The sequence below is a fragment of the Setaria italica genome, chromosome IX, assembly GCF_000263155.2.
Source record: "Setaria italica strain Yugu1 chromosome IX, Setaria_italica_v2.0, whole genome shotgun sequence".
NCBI classification, from domain to species: domain Eukaryota; kingdom Viridiplantae; phylum Streptophyta; class Magnoliopsida; order Poales; family Poaceae; genus Setaria; species Setaria italica.
Genome location: NC_028458.1, coordinates 39,187,213 through 39,192,709, shown reverse-complemented (window position 1 = coordinate 39,192,709; position 5,497 = coordinate 39,187,213). Strand labels below are relative to the sequence as shown.

Here is a 5,497-nt window from a genome sequence, read left to right as displayed (position 1 = left end):
AACAACCGACGCCCGAGCCGCGCTCCAGTCGCCGCCGCGCCGCGCCGCGCGCTACAGTCAGCCGTCGCCGCCCGGCTCGCTCAGCCGCCGTCCCTGCCGCCGCCCGCCCGGCTGCCCGCCACCACGCGCTGGCCCGCCGCCGCCCGACCCGCTCGACCCGACGCGCCGGACCGCCGGCGCCCGCCCGGCTCGCCCGGGCGCCGCCCCGCCGCCGCCCGGCCGGCGGCCCGCCCGGCCTCACGCGCCGCCCCGCCGGCGCCCGGCCGGCTCGCCCGGCCGCCGCCCGCCCGCCCGGCTCGCCCCCACGCGCCGGCCCGCCGCCGCCCGCCCGGCTCGGCCCCGACGCGCCGGACCGCCGGCGCCCGCCCGGCTCGCCCGGGCGCCGCCCCGCCTCCGCGCCCGGCCGGCGGCCCGCCCGGCCCCACGCGCCGCCCCGCCGGCGCCCGGCCGGCTCGCCCGGCCGCCGCCCGCCCGGCCAGGAGGCTCGCCAGGAGGTACCTAAAATTGTAATATTGATAAATTTGAATAGTTAGGTTAAATTTAGATAGATTGGTAGAATTTTTAGATAAAATAGGTAGATATTACTAGTTATTACTAATTATTATGATAAAATAGGTAGAATTTTTAGGTTAAATTAGAATGGTTAGATATGATAACTAATAGCATAGTAAAGTAGTTATTACGATATTTAGTTAAGTAGTTGTATAGGTAAGTATGTAGGTACATATTAGGTGACATAGTTAGTTAGTATATGTGACACATTTAGTTAGTTGTATTTAGTAGACTTAGAATGTTTAATTTATTATGGACTAAATGAATTGTGCGTTGTTATATTGATATACTAGATGGAGAACGTAGTGAGCATATATTACGGAGGCACTGTGGAAAGGGATGAATATGGATGTGTTAAGTTTGTTGGCATGCAGTGCGAGGTTGTCATATTCGATGAGAAACCATCGTTTAGTGAGTTGGTTGCAAGGGCTCGGGAGGAGTTACATTGTCATGAAAATGATGAAATCATAGTCGAGGGCATACTTCATCTAGGTTCCCCTCTCAACATTCAAAGGAAGATAGTCCCAATTCGGTGTGCAGGTCAGTGGGAGAAATATGTGAGGACGGTTATGAATGGTCATTCCCCAAGTGTTGAAGTGGTTGTTCGTCCGGTGGGAGTTGACCGAAATCCTCGTCGGTTTTCCCGACCAATGGGTCAACGGGCATATTTCGATCCTCCCGTCCAAGAACCTGTTATGAACGTGGATGTTGCACCTACTATTCCCGATGCTGAATCTGCCCCTAATGAAGTAGTTGGACATGGTTGTCGGATTGACGATAATGTGGCGGACTCTCCTAATGAGTTCCTTTTCACTCAGAATAATCCGAGTAAGTGTCTCACCGGTTTCTATTGATACGAGATAATCCATTCGTTCCATCCACTTATTCTTTACTCATATTTGTACTTGATGGCGCAGGAGATATTCCAGAAAATATGGATGTGCCTCTAGTTGATGCGCAAGTGCAATGTGGAGATGGATTGCGTGGCTCTAATAGTGTTGAAGTTTTGAATGATGAAGATGCATACGAGATGGGAGTGGATCTTGATTCTGATGATGATCGTCCTGTTGGGGAGATGACAGAGAGTGATATTGAGATGTTCAGGCGTATATTCCCCGGACGTCGTGATCCGATAGTTCATGAGTTTAGCGACCTGACTCTTTCCGATCAGGCGTTTGCAGAAGGACGTGATGATGACCTCCTAGAAGCTCCTGAAGCTGGTCCTAGTATGGTTATTGAGGAGGGTAGGGTATTTAAGGACCTTCCCGCATTGAAGAGATGGTTGCAAGCCTTTGCGGTGATACGGAAGAGACCATATAAAGTGTTGCATTCATATGCGGAGCGCCGTTACACAGTTGTGTGTGACAAGGAACGATGTCCGTGGAGGGTTTGTGCAAGAAAGCAAAATATCACCGGGAAGTGGAAGATCACAAAAGTAGTCGGTCCACACAATTGTGCTGACCATGAGCTTACAGTGAGACATCCGCAGCTAACATCTACCCTCATTGCGAAGCGATTGATGGGAATATTGAAGGAACAACCCAACATGAAAGTGAGAACAATTATAAGAACTGTTGAGGAGATTTATGGAGGATATGTGATAACTTATGGTAAAGCTTGGAGGGCTAAGCAGCGTGCGTGGAGGATGATTTATGGAGATTGGGAGTCTGGGTACGAGCAGCTGCCAGTTCTTTTTAATGCTATTAAAGCGGTGAATCCAGGCATGCATTATGAGTACATTCCAAAGCCAAATGCTTGGAAGGAGGACGGGAGGCAGATATTCGGGCGTGCTTTCTGGTGCTTCCCTCAGTCTGTGGAAGCCTTTAGGCACTGTCGTCCTGTTTTCTCTATTGATGGTACGTTTTTGATTGGCAAATATAGAGGCACACTTCTTATAGCCATATCTTGTGACGCGAACAATATGTTGGTTCCTTTGGCATTTGCATTGGTTGAGAGGGAGAACAATGACAGTTGGGGGTGGTTCTTAAGACTAGTCCGGATACATGTGGTTGGTCCTGGTAGGGAGGTTGGCGTCATATCCGATAGGCATCAGGGTATACTTAATGCTGTGCAAGAACAGATAGAGGGTTATGCACCTTTGCATCATCGTTGGTGCACTCGGCACCTTGCGGAGAACCTTCTTCGGAAGGATGGTGTGAAGGATAATTTTGATCTGTTTCAAGTTGCAGCACGGCAGCTTGAGGACTATTACTTTCAGCGCAAATTGGAGCAGGTAAGGACCGCAACAAATGCAGAAGGTCGACATTGGCTTGCTGGTTTGATAAGAGATGTGGATAAGTGGACTAGAGCTCACGACGTCGGTGGTTGGAGGTACGAGTTTCAGTGCAGTAACATGGCCGAGTCATTCAATAAGTTGTTATTGGGGATACGTGGTATGCCTGTGAACGCAATCGTTGAATTCACCTTCTACAGGCTTGTTGCGTGGTTCAATGAAAGACACGCAAAAGCAGAAGCATTGCTGGTTGCTGGGGAGAGATGGGCTGAAAAACCAAAGAGACATCTCATCATTGCAAATGAAAGGGCTTCCACACATGAGGTGCAATGTTTTGATCTCGGCTCAGGGACTTATCAGGTGGAGCATAGGGGCGGTACAACGTCCGACGGTGAGATCCGAGAGTCGAGGATACATGTGGTAGTTCTCCGAGATTTCAAGTGCACTTGTGGTAGGCCAAGGCAGTACCACTTCGTATGTTCTCATTTGGTGGCAGCAGCTAGGCATCGCAATTTTGATATCGAGAGCATGATACCACATGAGTTCAGCGTAGACACCCTTGTGCGGACATGGAGCCCCCGCTTCGTGCCTTTCCGGGATCCTAGAGAGTGGCCTCCGTATGATGGGCCAAAATATGTTGCGGATCCTGCATACCGTTGGAACAAACGTGGAACAAGGAAGCGGATGAGGCATAACATGACTATGGATCACGTATCCGGAAGAACGAGGCGTGGTAGAGCAACACCATTTCTTGCTGATCCAGAACAGAACGAGTGCGGCAAGTGCGGTAGATTGGGTCATAATTCACGCACTTGCCGTTGGCAAATTAGTGAGGTGCGACTAATACCTTATTTCGTTACTTGATATGTGTTTTATTCATACAGGTTGTGATTCTACATCTCTAACTTAATGATTTATTTTTTACTAATCTTATATCTTTTTGCCTTTTTGTAGGATGGCGCACTTCCACCTTCTAGATCAGGCGTACGACCAGACCCACCGAGGTCGTCTCATAGCGGGAGGGCAGGTAATAATTTACAATTCATGATTAAAGGTTTGCGAGCGCCCAAGTCTTTTGTCCTATGTAATCTCTGACTTGGTTTATTTGAATGCAGGTCCTTCCGCTCCTTCGTTCTAGAGCCCATGATGGGTTTTTGGCGCTGCAGTACGACGACCGCTACACTCCTTTACTACAGATGGCTGGCCTCGATGTCATCTCGTATCAGGTTCGTCGTGGGATGCCCAGGTTCAATTCAGCGGCTATAACTGCGTTGGTCGACAGGTACTATTACCACTAGTCATATTCAATTTGTTATGTGTTTATATGTTATCAAATAATAATCCGGCGAAATGTAGGTGGCGACCAGAGACTCACAGCTTTCACCTCCCGTTCGGAGAGATGACAGTGACCCTACAGGACTGTCAGAAGATGCTTGGTCTGTCGATTCGGGGCCAGCCAGTCACCGGGCCGTGCGTCACCGGTGGTTGGAGAGCACGAGTCGCAGCCTTCCTGGGGCGAGAGGTTGACGAGCAGGGGACACGCACATCTGGAGTGCTAATCTCATGGCTGCGGGAACACTTCGGCCACTGCCCCCAGGACGCGGATGCTGAGACAGTTGGGCACTACTGCAGGGCGTGGATACTACACCTCTTTGCCTGCGTTCTTTTCCCAGACGGTACAGGTGACACTGCGTCTTGGATGTGGATCCACTGCCTCACTGACTGGCACCAGGCTGGTTCTTACAGCTGGGGATCAGCTGTGTTGTCCTTTCTGTATCGGCAGCTGTGCGAGGCGTGCCGTCGGTCTTCGGGCTCCCCGTCAGTTGGTGGGTGTGTCTACCTGTTGCAATTATGGATGTGGTCCCGTCTTCCTGTCGGTCGGCCCGAGATTATGCCGCGTCGACCGTGGTTCCCAGATGAGCCGCCGAGACGACAGCCGACATGGGCATATATTTGGGATCAGGTTAAGGTTAGCCATACCAGGTTGGACCGCGCGTACCTGGATTACATCAACGAGATAGACGCGCTCACTGCTCATAGTGTAAGTGAATTTTTTTTAAACATGCTTCGTAATCTTTTAGTATAACAACTAACGTTTTTGATTAAAATTTTGCAGGTAAATTGGCAACCTTACGACGGAGACGATCCACTTCCTTTTCCTCTTAGCTTCGTGTGTGTTCAGGATGATGATATTTACAGGATGGTGTGCCCTCTTATTTGCTTCTATGCTGTCGAGTACCACCTGCCACAACGAGTAGCACGCCAATTTGGGATGAGGCAGATTTGGCCACCACAAAGCGACCTCGACTAGTATAGAGTTACACAAGTAAGTTTCTTTCTTTTTCATATATTTCAATACTATTAACTACATTTTGGCTAACAGTAACGTGTAACGTGACGTGCAGCGTGGATCGGAAGAAGAAGCGGAAGGTCTCCGACTGGCCCGCGTTCCACCAGGCGTATATTGTGGAATGGGAGCAGTACGAGCAGAACTTGGACGAGAACAACGAGCCGCACACAAACAGTGCGTACAGGCACTACCAGAGCTGGTATCAAGGTGCGACGCGGCATAGGCTGAGGGAAGCGTGGACGGAAGATGACTACGCCGATATCCAGTCATCCGACGATGAAGACACGGTGTACGATCAGAGTACTCGTGGTGGAAGGCAAGTGGAGGCAGGACCAATCCTGGATAGGATGGTAAGACAATTG

At 50.4% G+C, this 5,497-nt stretch overlaps 1 long non-coding RNA gene across 1 annotated transcript; it reads left to right on the top strand.

The window, feature by feature from the left end:
- Positions 1-3,502: 3,502 nt before the first annotated feature.
- Positions 3,503-3,981, top strand: LOC111258495. Its single transcript, XR_002679017.1, has 3 exons — positions 3,503-3,619; positions 3,740-3,812; positions 3,901-3,981. It is a non-coding gene; the product is annotated as an uncharacterized LOC111258495 (long non-coding RNA).
- Positions 3,982-5,497: the final 1,516 nt, after the last annotated feature.